We start from the raw sequence: 18,749 nt of genomic DNA, 5'->3' as shown, positions 1-18,749 counted from the left end.
ATTTTACAATTGCTCACTCCTCTGCCACAGCTTTCAATTGTACTGGTGTCTCTAGGAGAAATTCTGATTATGATTGTAGCCAGGGTAAGCCCCAGGTTTCAATAGGCCCCTTGGTGACAGAGCCTCAGTGGGCCCCTTTGCAGTGAACTCACGTGGTGGCAATAAAAATTCAGAAACTTAAACGGTTTCTTAAAATATTCCCTTGTTTATCATACCAAACAGCCACTTCACGGTAATTTTATATAAGCCCCCCTCACACACTATGGATTCATTAGATACAGCTCCCCTCACCCCCATGGATTCCTTATGTACAGCCTTATGTTGCCCCCCACCCCAGCAGGTCTGGGCCCTGGCACTTGCCCAGGTATGCCCAGTGCTGGCACCGGCCCTGATTGTAGCTTCCCTCGAGGGCCCCCATGAACAGAAGGAATTGTAGGGCAGGAGCTCCTATGACAGTGATGACGAACCTTTTAGTGGCCAAGTGCCCAAACTGCAACCCAAAACCCCCCTTATTTATCGCAAGGTGCCAACCAAAAATTAAAGCAGTAACTTATTGCTCCCTGTTCCTAAAAAACTTTCAATCATATTGGCCTCCTGATGACAGCAACACAGTAGAAAGATGGAATTGTGGGGCCAGCAGGAGGTCCTCCAAAGATAATTTGCCCTGTCTACTCATTCTCCCTCTTCCTACAGTTCCAAGTAGCAAAGTATCACTTTAAATATGACTGAAAGCAGCATCTTTTAAGTTGCTTGGACTTGCAGGAAGATTCTTTGTGTCCTGTCTGGTTTGCTGGGGCAATGGCCCGGGTGCCCACAGAAAGGGCTCTGAGCGCCACCTCTGGCACCTGTACCATAGGTTCGCCATCACTGTCTTATGATGATCCAGTCCTGTCCACACCAGCTTGATCCTTCTGAAATCCCAGGTAGTGTTGCTTTAAATAGCGCTGAATGTGGAACATCCTGGGCTACCCAGAACTACTGAAGGAGGCCTGGAGTCACTCAACTTGTCTTTCAAGCTCTGTGTTGGGTGATAAGGTCTGAGTACCCACAGAGATTGCTTTGAATGCCACCTCTGGCACCCGTGCCAAAGGTTTGCCACCACTTTTATACAGTATTCCTTTCATCTGCTTCATCTGTCTTATAGATTTATATCTGGGGCTCAAACCCCTAATCATTGTAAGGTGACTTTCAAATTAAATGAGTCTGTGTCCAGCGCTGGAATTTGACTAACTTGAAGGAAAGACAAGACCTGTCCTTGCAGGAAGTTAGCAAACAAGACTGATAAGTTTATTGAGGGACCGACATTTATAGAAAACCATAAGGCACTTTACATAAGGCGTGTAATTAGGAAAGCAGCAACTATAATTGGGTGTTCTCACCCAGGAAATGTAACACTATTGGATGTAAGCACACAAAGGAGTCTAATACTATTGGTTACATGCAAATACTGAAACTTCCCAGGTGTTTGCCTGGATACCTTCCTCTAGGTCAGTGATTTTCAACCAGTGTGCCGTGGCACACTAGTGTGCCGCGACACATGGTCAGGTGTGCCGCGGGGAAAGTTCCCCAAACTATGGTGCCCCCTGTGTTTTGTTTCCCGGCAATGCGCAGCGATGCGCAGTCACAATGTAGGAGACGTGTACAATAAAACATGCACAAGCTTTGAACCTTGCGCGACAAAATGATGTCACCGAGGCCGGCGCATCATTCTGAGAGCGGAGAGACTCTCGCATTTGCCCACCGCTAAGGTAATGCCCACCAATAATGCTGACTATATGAGCTTTTGCCTGAGTATATGAACTGTTGGCAGAATACTCAGCATATGAGCTGGTACTTTTAGTACTCCTGCAGTATACTGCATATAACAATGAGAAATGTAAAATGAGAAATACTATAGTCATGAGGCTGGAGTACTACAAGTACCAGCTCATATGCTGAGTATATGAGCTGGCACTTGTACTCTGACCTCATGGCCATAGTACTTCTCATTGTACCCCTTTATTTTGCAGTATATGAGCCACATAATAATCAGCACCATATACTAAAAACAGGGAGAAACTGAGAACTGTTGAGGAAGAGCTTTGTGTGTGTCTTTCCACCATTCCTGCCAGGATATCCCTTTTGAGTTTATCGAAACAGGCCCAGGTTTCACACCGAGTAGATAAATTTAGAATCTATATTATTAACTATATGTATAATATGACTGTTTTAGTGTCATTTTGTGCTATTTTGGTTGGTGGTGTGCCCCAGGATTTTCTAAGTATGAAAAGTGTGCCGCGGCTCAAAAAAGGTTGAAAATCACTGCTCTAGGTGGTGCTAGTGAGGACTAAGTCTTTGTGTGCTGACGGGCACACCCAAACTTAGTTATCACTACACAAAGTTATGTGAAATAATGCTGAATCTTTAAAATGTCCGACAATACGTAAGATGGCGTCTGAGTCCAGTGTAATATCTTTAACATTTCCCCCCTTTTGAGCTTTGCATGGCCTGTAACTGTTGTCCAGAGTGACCTCCTCAAACTCCAGGTACCCACAGGTAGGCTAAACCCTTACCTGCTGGACTTGTTAACTCTTCACCAGATCCCCTGGAGGTCAGTCACTCGGGGGTTACAGGCCTGCACCCTCATATTACATAATTGTGTTTCCATAGTTTATGGGTCTATTAACAGGCTGGTTCTTCAACAAGACGGTATCCTCCACACCGGCACTTCTCCTGTCATGGTTCTTACCACCTGGACGGCCATCTGGGACATGGTGGACTTGATGAGGGGGACCACACAACACACAATAAGTGACGAGAGCAAAATCACAATCCCCAATATCACCCCCACTTAAAGGAAACCCTTCCAATCCCCCAACTACAAAGTGAAGGACAAAGTGTCCACCCCAGAGTTTCTCTTGAGTTCCCTGGACAGTCCTTCAAAATTTTCTCGAGCATGGGTAATGGATCCATAGGGGTCGATGTCATCCGGGATGTATATGCAACAAGCCACTCCCACCATCTTACAGACTCCTCCCTTCTCAGCAAGGATCATGTCCAAAGCCATGCGGTTCTGGGAAGCATCTCCGATATAATCACAAATCTCTGTTGATTATAATACAACCAGTTAACCCAACCAACATCTTTACTTATAGCTCTCTGGGGAATAATGGACTCTAGACCTGCCCATATCTGATTGTGGGCCTTGTACTCCTCTGGAACCCCCCTTGGTGCTCCCACTGTATCTATATAAACGTTGTCATCTAGGTGCTTCTCTCTCAGACCTTCAGAATCCTTTGGGATTCTCCACCTTTTCTTATGTGTCTGATCAAACTTATCCCTGGGGATCACGAGGAAGGAATGCACAAATCTTATCACCGTACACTCACCTTCCCAGCCTCTAGGCCTGACCTAACTCTCCTATCCCCACAAATCCAGTACACATCAGACACTGCTAATACAGGGCTACCTGTGCTGTCAGTGCTAAAGAAGGTCATTGTCTTGTTGCACCAACCGTAGGTAAAGTCTCCTACCCTGGGGGCATCCTGGTCAGCCCTATAGATACAGTGATAGTAATGTTTGGACAGTCGGAAGAGACCAGCTAGCAAGAAGAATAAGTAAGTTTGCAACAGTAAGTGTGGGAAGCGTGCTTACTTCCCTCTAGCTTCACAGACGTGGCACTGATCAGCAGGACTTGGAAAGGACCGTCGTTGCGAGGCTCCATACTGTCTCTCTGGTGTCTCTTTACCACCATGTAGTCTCCAGGCTTCAGGTTGTGCATCCTGAGGTCTCTGTCTGGATCTGAAAAAGTAATCAGAAACACTTTTGCGGACCTTTTCAAAGGCCTGGCTCAACTGTATGGCATATTCCACTTGGTTTCCTAGTAGGGGTCTAGTCTGGGTGCACAGCCAAAAAATACTTCAAAGGGGGAACAATCCCATCTTTCTGTTGGGGGTGGTCCTAACTGAATGGTGGGCAGCGGGAAAGCACTCGCGCCATGGTTTCCCTGCTTCCATGGCCTCATGGATCTCTAACTTAAGAGTGCCATTTAGTCTCTCAAACCCACAACTAACTTGGGAAGGGTAAGGGGTGTGCAGGGCCTCTTCTACACCCAGGAGGGACAAGGCTTTAGGTTTTTACCTGTCCAGTGAAGTGGGTTCTGCGACCGGACTCTATGGTCTCTGGAAGTCCAAACCTGCAGAAAAATCTCACTCACCAACTTCTTGGCTGCAGCTCTGGCAGTAGCCTTGGTCATGGGAGAAGCTTCTGGCCACCCTGGAAAGAGATCAATGCACACAGGCACGTACTCCTACGTGCCACTTTTGGTAGCTGGATAAAATCCATCTGCAGTCTTTGGAAGGGATACAGCGGCTTGGGTGTCACCTTCCATGGGGTCTTTACCACCTTACCCGGGTTGTGGCGGGCACAGACTATACAGGCTTTCACTAGTCTAGTGACAGGGGTAGTAATGCCCGAGACAAACCACTTATGGTTTATGAGCACTAGCATGGCCATTTTGGATGTGTATGTGTCCGTAGGCTACTTGACTTACTGTCGGGTGCAGGGCTCTGGGCAGGCACACCCTCTCTCCCAGCATCCAGGTCCCATAGGCATCTGGGCTCCAGCTTTCCTCCACACTCCCTTCACTTCTGATGACTCTCGGGCCACCAGGGACTGGAACTCCTGTGGATCAAACTTTTAGCTCAGAACTCACCGCTGACACCTCAGGACAGTCTATGGGCTCCATCTGTGCAGCTGCCTTCGCCATCCCGTCAGCCACATACTTGCCCTTGGCTTGTGGAGTTACCAAATTGTGTGTGCTTTTAGTTTTACTATCCCCACCTCTTTTGGAAGTAAGAGAGCATCCATGAACTCTTTAACCAGCGTGCCATGCTTAAAGGGGGCCCCTGCAGAGGTGAGGAAATCTCTAGCCTTCCAAATGGGTTCATAGTCGTGTTTAGACCCCAGAACTATACCTTGAGTATAGATGTTTGCCCTTTTACCTTTCACCAGCTGTAGCGCTTCCCTGAGTGCCGTCACTTCACCTCCTGCGCTGACCTGTGTGGAGGGAGTGGTTCTGCTTGTACTACCTCATGTGCGCCACTGACCACTGTATATCCAGTGTAGAACCGTCTGTCTTCTCCTGCAGACCTGGAGTCATCTATGAGAAAACTCAACATCTGGGTTAATCACCCTTCTCTCCCCCCCTCTCTGAATCCTGGAAGACTGGTGATAGAATGAAGGATTCAGAGCTGTGCACCTTATCAGTGTGTCCTGGGGCATCAGGAGTGCACACTGGAGTCTGAGCTGTCTGGCCTTTGCTCAGATGCTTGGGCTGTACTTGGGTGAGGACACTGTGCAAGGTATATGGCATTTGCACTGTAACTGAGTGATCTAGGATCAACTCACTGGCCTTGCTGCTTCAGCTACTGACACATGAGGGGCTCCCCTCACGACTGAGTCTAACCGGGCCTAATAGTGGGCCACTGGGGAGGCCACGACGTTCCTGGACTCGACACCTGTGGCGTGACCTAGATACTCAGTGCAAAATAAAACAAAAGTTTGATCCAGTGGGATGTGCCTAGGGCCGGTGCACACAGAATTTGTCAGCTTAAGGCTATAGAATGCATCAATTGCCTCCTGACTAAGGGCAAATGGAGAAGAGGCAATTCAATTATCAAGGGGCAACATCAGGCTCGAGGCCGACCTTATCCCAGGCTGCAGGAGCTGGCCAGTCCTAGAAACATGTGAAGAGGCTTAGGGCCTCAGGACAGGGGCATATTCTGGACTGCCAGCTTTCTTTCCTCTGTCAGGTGTCTGCCTGTGGCTGAGAAGCAGAAGCCTAGGAAGACCACCTTCTCCTGGCAGTACTGGAGCTTATCTCTGGAAACCTTGTAACCCTTCTGGAACAGAAAACACATAAGGTCAATAAATGCATCCTGGCAAACAAAAACAGTAGGTCCTCCGCATATTGAAAAGGAGAACATCCAGTAAGGGGCTAGTCTGCCAGTCTACTCCCTGTAGGGCCGTGTAGTATGGAGTACTGGCTGGGGGAGTTTTACCCCCCTTGTGGGAGTCTACATCAGATATACTGGAATACTACACTGGTAAAGGCAAATAGGTACTGGAAATCTTCATGTAGGGGCACAGAGAGGAAAACATTTGCCAACAGGGAAGAGTACTACAATGAAAGGCACTAACTCTATTTGGGGGGGCTTTCAGAAGAGGGGGACTGTTCTTGCTGACATCCTTGTCCATTACCACCCCCCTTGTCCCGCCCTGTTGGGGCCGTCTACGTTTCCTAGAGTGTGGGAAGTCACTTCAGTAATGTCTTTTAGATTGTCAGCTCTGTCTCCCCCACTCAACACAGATGCTTTCTGTGTGCTTCAAGGCCACTTCTCACAGACATAGATAAGACAAAGCAAAGCCCAGCTGCACAGCTGCCCACAGATCTCCATCCCGATTAACTCTTTCAACTCCAGAAAGCAGGTACCAGAGACATTGCAACACTTTTTCTAGTAATTTTTCTGCAATTGTCAAGATCAAATAAGTTTTAAAATAAAATAAACAAACAGTGTTGCACACTCAAGACCCTTAGCAAATGTTTGAAATTGGTGAAAATATTCACCTGCCGGCATTTTATTTCAAACGTCCGCCAGGACGCCTCAAGGGTGACTCAGCTGCTATCCTACAACCAGCCATTATAGCTGCCTACAGTGTAGAATCATAGGCAATTAACTTTCAGGGACTTGAAGGAAATATACTGTCTTAAGATGGCCGCCACTGAAAAATGGTAGGGCGTGTCATCTTCTCTAACCTCCAGATACGGGGGTGGAGTCGAAGAGGGTGCTGGTCTGCATTCCAAAAGATTTTTCTTTTCTTTTTTTTTTTTTAATGAGCACTCTCTAGGATTCCTGTCACTCTGTCCTGGTCCGTCCGTAGTCACTGGTCTAAGTCTCCAGTAATCAACCCCATCCACTTTCCTTTGTCATTAACTCTCTACTTACATCAAAACAACCTTCTGCCTGGGTGTGCCACTTTTTGTCTTTGAGCCAGCCACCATTTTCATCAAGTGCTGTCTCCTACCTTTGCACACTCAGGGGATCATCTAACATACACAAAAACTTCAATACCTCATAACTTCCTTTTACCCACTCTTTACCTTTCCTGTGTTACACTATGTCAGTTGCCTTTTTAGGTCTGCAGTGTCCAGCTACAGTCTTACTACCCATTTTGTGGAATCTAAGGAATACCTGATTTTGTTCAAGGGCTATAGATATCCTCCGTACATACAGCTCCAGACTACCCCGCTACCTATCAGTAAGTACAAATTAGAGACCTTCACACAATATTTCAGAAATCAAGGAGATAACGCTCAACTGTAAAATTCCCGTCAGTGTCCTTCCTGCCTCTACTGTCCTTTCCGCATCGCGGGGCCGCATCAATCCCGAAGGAACGATACGTAAATTTGGCCAGAATTTGTCTCTGCAAACTTCCAGATTCTATCCGCGCTTACATGGACAAAAATCTCAACACCATCACAAACTTTCTGAACTACATCAACAATTCACAAGAGGGCACTGCAGACCTTTTTCTACAACATACATAGTCACGTCCAGTCTCTGTCAGTCAATCACCTTACAAGAGATCCTTTATCACAATTAAAGTGAACATACTATTATATATGGACATTTAGGCAAAGTACATAATATCACAGAAGGAGATGACCTTACCCAGTCCCTTTCAGCCAGAACTACAGTTAAGGCAGACAAAAATAGACTTGACTTACCCCGACCAGCGCTCATTGTCAGTTCTGGTCACTGGCCACCTGGACTCTTGCGGAGGTCACCTCGATGGTTAGATGTCCATAAAAGTATGGCCACCCAGGAAACGCCAATTCTTATAGATTTATATCTGGGGCTCAAACCCCTAATCATTGTAAGGTGACTTTCAAATTAAATGAGTCTGTGTCCAGCGCTGGAATTTGACTAACTTGAAGGAAAGACAAGACCTGTCCTTGCAGGAAGTTAGCAAACAAGACTGATAAGTTTATTGAGGGACCGACATTTATAGAAAACCATAAGGCACTTTACATAAGGCGTGTAATTAGGAAAGCAGCAACTATAATTGGGTGTTCTCACCCAGGAAATGTAACACTATTGGATGTAAGCACACAAAGGAGTCTAATACTATTGGTTACATGCAAATACTGAAACTTTCCAGGTGTTTGCCTGGATACCTTCCTCTAGGTGGTGCTAGTGAGCACTAAGTCTTTGTGTGCTGACGGGCACACCCAAACTTAGTTATCACTACACAAAGTTATGTGAAATAATGCTGAATCTTTAAAATGTCCGACAATACGTAAGATGGCGTCTGAGTCCAGTGTAATATCTTTAACAATCTGCTTCTTTTTATCCTCCTGCATACACTTTTCCTTTTTGATCTTAATCTCTTCCAACCTTCACCGCCAGATGTTTTTCCTCCTTAGGTTTCTTTTACTTCCTCATTCTAAAAGAGTAAAGATACATTTTTTAATTTAAATTTTTTTTTTGGGTGGGGGTAGTAGTTCTATATTCTTCTTTCTATTATAATAGTATTTTACAATACATCACTTTTCTTAACTTTAAAGTTATTTCTTACTCCTCATCTCCCTGTTTTACGACCTGCCTTTCTTCTTAATATTACTCTCTTTCACTTATTCCTTCTTACTATCAATTTTGATGTGCATCTCCTTCAGTATAGCCTCCACCACCTCCACATCCATGTTCTTTTTCTACTCAATGTTATTTTCTTCTACCTCCATAGTAAGTGGGAGTGCAATGTAACAGAGCACAATTCCTTTGGTTTGGCCTCGGATGCCACATGTTCTCAAGTGGAATTTTAGATGTTTCACAAACTGCAATAGTGACATCTGCAGTCTGTAGTAGGAACTAAAGCAATTCCTACTACAGGTGTCACTATTGCAGTTCGTGAAACATACAAAAATAAAGATTTATTACTTTTAAAGTTTTTCCTAGAACCTGCTGGAAAGTAGGTGGAGCATGTTAATTTTATGTAGAAAGAATTGGTTCAGCTCACCAATCAGAACAACCTCATTCAGATGCACGGATCGCAGACCCAAGCCAGTGGTGCGCAATTAGAACAAAAAAGCTCTGCTGGAAGATTTTTTGGGTTCTGATTCAGGCATGCTAATTTGGGCCACACCCACAAACCTTACCTGTAACAGGATGAGGACGAGTGGTTGTTCAGTTGGTAGGCAGGTTAAAATTGGTTTTGGCCAGACATGTCTGTCTGCTGCAGACAAGGGGAAAAAACACCAAGGGGGAGAAAGGCAAGCTGAACATCAGACAAAAGATACCTGAAAGAGAGTGTGAGAGCATTCACTGGATGTATTTTTCACAGTACTTCTACTGTTAGTGAGAATCTTCAATCCAGGAACCCTAAGCAAGTGGACATGAGGATATAGGGCCGCAGAGTAAACCATCTGCACCATATCTTTTTGTGGTTCAAAGAGGAAGGTGTATAAGAACCTTTGGGTTATTCTAGTAACAACAAGTAGTAGCTTTTGCCTAGATACTTAAAGGGGTATTCCAGCAATCAGCATAATTCACATACAAATGGGTACTTAAAATATAAGCTAATATGTAATAAGTTATTATTTAAAATTCTGCTCCCCTTAGCAGAAAATGCTGTTGACATGCTACTGGCCCTTTAATCAGTCCATTAATTTCCTCTGCGTGGAGCAGACACAGGACGGAAGATGACCGCTGGTCACATGTCCACATCACGTTTCCTGCACCTGCCTGGGCAGGTCATGTGATCATCACTATGTTTGGCTGTAGTCGATTGGTTGCAGGGCAGCCAGTATGGCCAGTGTTGTGGTGAGACGTCATCTCGGTGAGGTAATGTGCAGTGATGGCCATTACACATCATTACTATGGTAACAGAGAAGGACAATCTGTTACATCTTCACTAGGAGCAGAGTATAAGAGGGAGGAGGGGTTACTGAGAACTAAAGGATCATGGGACTCATAGTTTCCAGTGGCGGCCATCTGGATGATAACTTTACATACTTTAGAGAGGCCATTAAATTTTGTGAATCATAAAATCAAACTGTTTAAGCTTCATTTTGTGACTAATGACATTGAGTTTTGATATATTCATTTATTTATAATATTATGGGTTTTTGTTTCAGACGTACATATACCCGAAATACTCCTTTAAAGGAAACCTACCATGAGGATTTTACTTTCAGAAGTAGATCTGATAGTAGATTCCTCCTGCCTGCCTCTGCCCTAATCTGTATTTTAATAATCCTGGAACCTAACCTAACTTCTAAGAAAACTTTATTTAGTAATATGTAAATTAACTTACAGAGGCTACTGGGTTATGGTGTAGCCTTAGCTCCAATTACACGAACAGGCTAGTACACGCCCCAGTAGTTAATTTAAATTTTTACGGAAAATAGTTTTTTTCTTTTTATATATTTTTATTTCTTTCCATCGTAGTACACAAACAATAATTACACATTTAAGATAGCATATGTAAAGTACAGTAGACAGTAATAAGCATGTTCCACTAACATAAATACTGTGTTGCACATATTATTTTCCATTATCTACTTCATCTTTTATTTCCCTTTATTTATAATCCGTCCCACCACTCATATGTAACTCCTGTTTATTTATTGTCTATCTTAAGCATCCTCATGTACAGAACCCAAAAAAAAACAAATACCCACTCTGCCAACGAGGGTGAAAAAAACCAAAAACCTTCTTCTCCAATAATCTAACCCATCCCCCACATTTTTCCCACATTTCATAAGATCCTATTTTCTCATAATAAATTTTTTCATAGCTCTTGATTTTTTTTCCACCAGTGCTATCCATTGCCTAATAATACCGATTTCATCCAAGCCCTTGCAATCAATACTTTTGCAACCAATGATAGCTTACAAATTAATATCTTTTGTGTTTTCGACATTTTATGTATCTCCTCATTCATGGAGTCGTTTATAAATAGAACCTCAATAGAGCACGGACACTCAACACCCAAAAAATCGACTATCGAAGCATGTACCTCACACCAAAAACTTTTAAGAGCTGGGCACCACCAACTCATATGCTCAAAATCGGCTTGCCCTTCATTACATTTAGGAAAGACACAAGTGTGTCCCATCTTGCATATTTGTGCAGGTGTAAAACAAAGATTCATATTTAGAGAGGAACGTGCAATATTACGATATACTTCTGACCAGTGAATGACAGAGTTGTAAAAAATATCCCTTCGTGAGATTGTGACTTTACCTCTCTATCAATCGGAAGAGCTTATCCTCTATCCAAACTGGGGAGGCACACAGAACATATAATAATTGGGGTAATATAACCATCTTCAGTAACCCAATTCTATCCATTTTTGATTTTTCATTATGGGCTCATATCTGTAACCCTAGATATTTAATATTCTGTTGAGGTTCCAACACCAAAAGGCTGTTTTGTTCATCAACAAGAGTCCCATCTATTTTTAAACCTGTTAATTATCAGGTTTAGGAAAATAGTTTTTTAACCAGTTAGGTTATGTTCCAGGATTATTAAATTACAGACCAGGGCAGAGGCAGGCAGGACGAATCTACTATCAGATGTACTTCAGATGGTAGATTCCTTATGGTAAATTTCCTTTAACCCCTTCCCGACGCGCGCCGTACTAGTACGGGTCCCGGTGCATGGAGAGGGCTCGCGGGCCGAGCCCTCTCCATAGCCGGTAAGTCTTTGCTGCATATTGCAGCAAAGGCTTACCGGTAACACCCGCGATCGGTGCTAGCACCGATCGCGGGTGCTTTCACGGCGATAGCCGCCGGCAATGCTGCCGGTGGCTTCAAAAAGATGGCGCCGCACGGGCGCCGCCATCTTGCCGCGGATCGCCACTCCCCAATGACGTCACGGGAAGCGGTGATCTGTTGCCATGACAGCTTCGGGTCTCACAAAGGCCCAAAGCTGTCTCGTTTTAACCCATTCATTACAATGTGCTATCAGCACATTGTAATGAATGAGGAGTAAAATCCCCATATACTGCCATATTGCAGTATGGCAGTATATGGTAGGATTGATCAGACAACCTAGGGTTAAAGTACCCTAGGGAGTCTGAAAAATAGTAAAAGTAAAAGTAAAAAAAAGTTAAAAAAAAAATTATAATAAAAAAACCTAAAAATTCTAATCACCCCCCTTTCCCTAGAACTGATATTAATATTAATAAACAGTAAGAATCCTAAACAAATTAGGTATCGCCGCGTCCGAAAATGTCCAATCTTTCAAAATATAATAACGGTTTTTCACTGCGTTTAACCCCGTAACGGAAAATAGCATCCAAAGTCAAAAATGAAATTTTTTTGCCATTTTGGATAATATAAAAAATGAATAAAAAGTGATCAAAAGGTCGCACAGTCCTAAAATTGATAGCAATGAAAATGCCATCAAAAGTTGCAAAAAATGACACTACCCACAGCTCCGTACACCAAAGTATGAAAAAGTTATTGTTGCCAGAAGATGGCAAAATCCAAAAAAAAATTTTTGTACAGGAGGTTTTAAATTTTTTTAAATGTATGAAAACATTATAAAACCTATACAAATTTGGTATTTACGTAATCGTAGCAACCCAAAGAATAAAGTAGACATGTCATTTGGGGCACACAGTGAAAGCTGTAAAATCCAAGCCCACAAGAACACGTTGCAAATGTGTTTTTTCACCATTTTCACTGCATTTGGAATTTTTCTCCTGCTTCCCAGTACGCGCCATGGAATATTAAATACAGTCACTACGAAGTGCAATTTGTTACACAGAAAATAAGCCATAACAGAGCTCTTTATGTGGAAAAATAAAAAAGTTATAGTTTTTTGAAGGTGGGGAGTGAAAAATGGAAGTGATAAAACTAAAAAAGGCCAAGTCGTTAAGGGGTTAAGCAGGATTCTTGAAGGAAAGACTTAAGCACCATTAGGAAAGTCAGGATCACAGAGGCCACTATCACCCACCCGTAGTGACAGCGTCGGACTGGCCCACCTGACACTATGGCAGGGCCTTCATCCGTTTTGCTAGTGGCTGCAAAAGTATTTGATGCGGCCAGAAACCTTTCCGGGACACGTCACATGGGCCCTGGATGCAGGGACACGTCATGTCATCACGCAGTCGCGTATCCTTTCTAGGATGCCCTACGTAAAATGAGTGTTTGTTTCACTGCTCCCTGACAGTGCTTAGAAATTCCCTTATCCCAGGTGGTTTTTGGTGGGCACCCAAAATCAATATCACTGTACCTCAGTACCCCAGTATGACCCTGTGTAGTGATAAACAGGGGTTTCAGAACCTACTCTCTTTCCACACACAAACACAGTAACTAATTCAAAGCTGCCAGTGTTAAGACCTATATGTAACTGGACTGTACAAGTAAAAGAGTTAATGTGCCACAGCCTCCCTCTTTGTCTCCTTGTTGTCTGGTCCATCTTGCCAGGCAGCAATTGGAGAATTACAGGCGCAGACCACTGATGCTCACATTCATTGGTGCAGCCCCCGCCCCCCCTTAAAACCTCTACAGTGGCCTCCAGAAGAGCAACGCCCTCTCCTCTATCCCTCTCATTCTTCCACGCCCTGGCACACTGCAGGAGCTTCAGGAAAGTGGGCCTCCTTAGCTTATATACCAGGTTAGGAGGCGATATAAGTTTGGGGGGGGGGGGGGCACAATAGGGATTATTACACAGTGGGCACTAAATGTTCTGTACCAATTATTATATGATATGTTTCCCTTGACACAAATGATGCTCCCTCTAGTGGCCAACAGTCGGAAATAGTAGAAATAATTCTATTTTCAATATTTCCTGAAATTTTTCTTTTATTTTTGTTTCCTTTCACATTAATATTACAAAAAGTAAAAGTATTGTATGAAACGTTGCTCACAAAGGATTCTAGTAAAAATAAGGCCTTAAAATCCATGAAGTGCTCTTTCACTGTACATCCCTTCCACTTGTCAACACTGTCAACACTGCATACCTCCCAACTGTCCCGGATACAGCGAAACAGTCACGTTTTCACCTGGTGGGTGGGATATGCAGGGAAATCAGCTCCGGACACCGACAGAGCTTATTACACTGATAATACCGATTAAGCCATGCATGTGTAAGTATAGACTGTTCTTTACAGTGAAACTGTGAATGGTTCCTGCACTATCACTGTTCCTCCGGTCCTGCTGTACGTAGCTTTGGTAGGTAATGATATCATGCAATCCTGAGCTGTACAGTAACATGGGGAGCTACTGGGGGTGGACACAATAAGATGGTGAGCTGCTGGGCGGCACAGTAAGGGTGGGTACAATAAGTGGGTGAGTTGTTGAGGGGGCACAATATGAGGGGGTGCTGCTGGGGGGCCTTTGATATCAAATGAGGGAGATCAGAGGGCACAATATCAGAAGTGACAGGGAACTGAAGGAACACAATGTGAGGGGAATTAAGGCACTAAAATTACTTAAACTATTACATTATTAATTATTAAAATATATTATTGTATTAAAAAGAAATTATACTGTCTGTTGGTGGAGTGGGGGTGGAGCAAGAGGTGTGGTTCGAAGAAAAAAAAATTTCAAGGCACGCTAAGTGCGCCACATCTTTTGTCCCTCTTTATATCCTACAAAAATTGGGATCTATGCGACAGAGACTAGATAGGACACTTTGAGTCCTCCTGAGAAAGCAGCTTGCGAAACACTCCCCAGGGATCTCAGCAGCTCAATGTGTCTGAGTCATAAATAAGTTACAGGCTTTATTTTGGGATTCTATATCCTCTTAGCTTTTAATACTTATTTTTGAGGTATCGATAAGTTACTATTTTATATACTTAGATATACACTCACCGGCCACTTTATTAGGTACACCATGCCAGTAACGGGTTGGACCCCCTTTTGCCTTCAGAACTGCCTCAATTCTTCGTGGCATAGATTCAAGAAGGTGCTGGAAGCATTCCTCAGAGATTTTGTTCCATATTGACATGATGGCATCACACAGTTGCCGCAGATTTGTCGGCTGCACATCCATGATGCGAACCTCCCGTTCCACCACATCCCAAAGATGCTCTATTGGATTGAGATCTGGTGACTGTGGAGGCCATTTGAGTACAGTGAACTCATTGTCATGTTCAAGAAACCAGTCTGAGATGATTCCAGCTTTATGACATGGCGCATTATCCTGCTGAAAGTAGCCATCAGATGTTGGGTACATTGTGGTCATAAAGGGATGGACATGGTCAGCAACAATACTCAGGTAGGCTGTGGCGTTGCAACGATGCTCAATTGGTACTAAGGGGCCCAAAGAGTACCAAGAAAATATTCCCCACACCATGAACCGTTGATACAAGGCAGGATGGATCCATGCTTTCATGTTGTTGATGCCAAATTCTGATCCTACCATCCGAATGTCGCAGCAGAAATCGAGACTCATCAGACCAGGCAACGTTTTTCCAATCTTCTACTGTCCAATTTCGATGAGCTTGTGCAAATTTTAGCCTCAGTTTCCTGTTCTTAGCTGAAAGGAGTGGCACCCGGTGTGGTCTTCTGCTGCTGTAGCCCATCTGCCTCAAAGTTCGACGTACTGTGCGTTCAGAGATGCTCTTCTGCCTACCTTGGTTGTAACGGGTGGTGATTTGAGTCACTGTTGCCTTTCTATCAGCTCGAACCAGTCTGCCCATTCTCCTCTGACCTCTGGCATCAACAAGGCATTTCCGCCCACAGAACTGCCGCTCACTGGATGTTTTTCTTTTTCGGACCATTCTCTGTAAACCCTAGAGATGGTTGTGCATGAAAATCCCAGTAGATCAGCAGTTTCTGAAATACTCAGACCAGCCCTTCTGGTACCAACAACCATGCCACGTTCAAAGGCACTCAAATCACCTTTCTTCCCCATACTGATGCTCGGTTTGAACTGCAGGAGATTGTCTTGACCATGTCTACATGCCTAAATGCACTGAGTTGCTGCCATTTGATTGGCTGATTAGAAATTAAGTGTTAACGAGCAGTTGGACAGGTGTACCTAATAAAGTGGCCGGTGAGTGTAGATTTGATCATCTTTGCTGACTGAATTGGGCTAACTTACTTACATTGGTAAAAATGTAGTTTATATAATTTAGGCTGTTTTTACACTAACGTGTGCTACGCCTTGCTTAGGACCCCGGCGTAGCACACGTGCGGCGGAGGGATGAGGGCTGCTCACTCCTGCCCTCTCAGTGCCCAATGGCCGTACTGACGGGCAGATCGCCTCGGCGTTTCTATGGAACACCTGCGATCGGGAATGAGGCGCCGGTGTTTTGCGTTAATTTAATTCAAAACACCGACGGCTCGTTACCGATCGCAGGCGTTTCCATACGCCGATGCGATCGGGCCGCGGCCCACCCCGGTGGGTGCGTCTTTGCATGCGTTTGCGCTTTCAGATGCAGACAAAGCGTTGCGTGTGGCACCAGCCTAAGGCTCAGCACCTTTTTTGTAATCAGACTTGTGTCACTTTATATGGTTATAACTTTTGAAGACTTTAACTTACAAAAGTGATTTTAGAAAGTTTTTTTTGTGACACATTGGGGGTCATTTACTAAGGGCCCGAATCGCTTTTTTTGTCAGGTTTCCCGAATTTTTCCAATTTGCGCCAAATTGCCCCGGGTTTTTGGCGCACGCAATCGGATTGTGGCACTTCGGCGCCAGCATACACGCGACGGAAATCGCTGGGCGTGGCCGTCGGAAAACCTGACGGATTCGGAAAAATAGTGGAATTTAAAAGAAAAAAATGTGTCGCTTGACACGCACTTACCTGTACCCAAGATAGGACGGTAAACTCCAGTGAACCCCGGCGGACTTCAGCACAGCAGCGACACCTGGTGGACATCGGGCACACTACCTTAGTGACTCGCCGGAAGACCCGAATCCTCGACAGGGATCGCGCCGCTGGATCGCAAATGGACCGGGTAGGTAAATCTGTGCCATTGTTCTTCATGTTGGTTATGAATGGTTCATATGGTTTGCATTTCTTATTTTTTTTATTATGACATTACACCGCTTTCAAAGAACTTTGAAATATATAATATTATAAACCACTATTTTCAAATCTGCACACCTCAAACGATTAGAAACACCTTCTAGAAAGTCGTTAACCCTTTAAGAGCTTTATAGCAATTAAAATAAACTAGATGTTTATTTACAGTTTAAAGTAATACCTGTGCTGACTTCTATATGTCAAACTTCATAGATAGTATTGGATATATACAGGTGGTCCCCTACTTAAGAACACTCGACTTACATACCACTGGATATTGGTAATTTATTGTAGTTTAGTCCTAGGCTACAATAAACAGCTGTAACAGTTATCACAGGTGTCTGTAATGAAGCTTTAGTGTTAATATTGATTCTTATGACAACCCAACATTTTTAAAATCCAATTGTCACAGAGACCAAAAAAGTTCTGGCTGGGATTACAATGATAAAATATACAGTTCCGACTTACATACAAATTCAACTTAAGAACAAACCTACAGACCCTATCTTGTATGTAACCCGGGGACTGCCTGTAGTACACTGAGATACATGTATAACTAACCTGTGGCTTTTGAGGTCCGTGCCTATGGAACACTAGACTACTCGATGATCCCCCCTTGCCAGGCGAGTAAAGATGCTACAATACTTTAAAAAGTGTATCTTACCCAATTAGAGAAAGAAAGAAGATGAATGCAGTAAAGCCACAGCCGGTGGCTTTAGCTTGCTGTAGTGCGGAAGTACCAGTGACATCAATATAGGTACAGGTAGAGGGATAGGACAATACAGCTTGCACCAAATGTTGTTTTCAAGAGCTACAACTCTCTCTTTCTCAGGGTAAGGCTTCCTTCTCACCACTACGACTGGAACTCTCCGCCTACTCCTACCTCCAGATGTTTACCATTACTTATTAGCAATAAGCACCTGTATCTTTGAGCTGTGTGGCAAAATAGTCATCTTGATTTCCCTTAGCTAGAGAACTCATATTATGCTAGTGTCCACAATAAAAAAACTTGATCTAACACATAAAACTCTCTTTTTTTAAATTCGTATTTGATAAAACCACAGAAATAAAGAACTAAAATATGTAAAAAATGAATATGTGAATAAAATGAGTGTGATCCTTTGTATCTGAAATGCGATTATATGATCGCTCCTTTCCCTTGTAGAAGGTTGATTAAGAGAACACTTGCAGTCGCTAGTGTCCTGTATTTAGGAAACAGAGCTTGTAGGCTCTTATAACAAATATAAGAAGATTACCACAGTCACTGTGCCTGGATCTATGAGTAAGTGTCCCTGGTTTATCAGCCATACAGCACAGTTTATGATGCTATACACACATTTATATATCGGCAGTTATGAAACTTGGAATGGGATGTATTTAGTGTTTTCATTGCATGTGTATGTTCTTAGTTTGCCACAAGATGTCATCAGTGACATTTATAGTGGTGTTAGTGTGTGAGACTGCTGAAAACTGTTAAGTATTTGCTGCTTTTTTAGATAAATTTTCATTGTGTTTCACATTTCCTCACCTTTAGATGATTCTTTGATGTTTTCTCCAATTTTTTAATCATGTATGTTGCTGCCAAATGTTACAATAACATCTCTAATGATTGAAAATTCTATAGAAATATATATAGGGTTTATTGTCCCTGAAGAACACCTGGAGCCCAAACTATTCAGCTGTTTCGGCTGCCTCAGGATACTTATAGCCACAAGTGACTAT

At 43.5% G+C, this 18,749-nt stretch overlaps 1 long non-coding RNA gene across 1 annotated transcript; it reads right to left on the bottom strand.

Annotated features, from left to right (window-relative positions):
• Nucleotides 1-394: 394 nt before the first annotated feature.
• On the bottom strand, nucleotides 395-17,829 carry LOC140126480 (uncharacterized). The gene is made up of 3 exons (XR_011854846.1): nucleotides 17,692-17,829; nucleotides 9,197-9,337; nucleotides 395-8,487 (listed from the first exon to the last, which is right to left on the bottom strand). It is a non-coding gene; the product is annotated as an uncharacterized lncRNA (long non-coding RNA).
• Nucleotides 17,830-18,749: the final 920 nt, after the last annotated feature.

The sequence above is a fragment of the Engystomops pustulosus genome, chromosome 4 (genome assembly GCF_040894005.1).
Source record: "Engystomops pustulosus chromosome 4, aEngPut4.maternal, whole genome shotgun sequence".
NCBI lineage: Eukaryota > Metazoa > Chordata > Amphibia > Anura > Leptodactylidae > Engystomops > Engystomops pustulosus.
The sequence above is the reverse complement of the archived record's forward strand: the minus strand, read 5'-3'. Positions and strand labels throughout refer to the sequence as shown.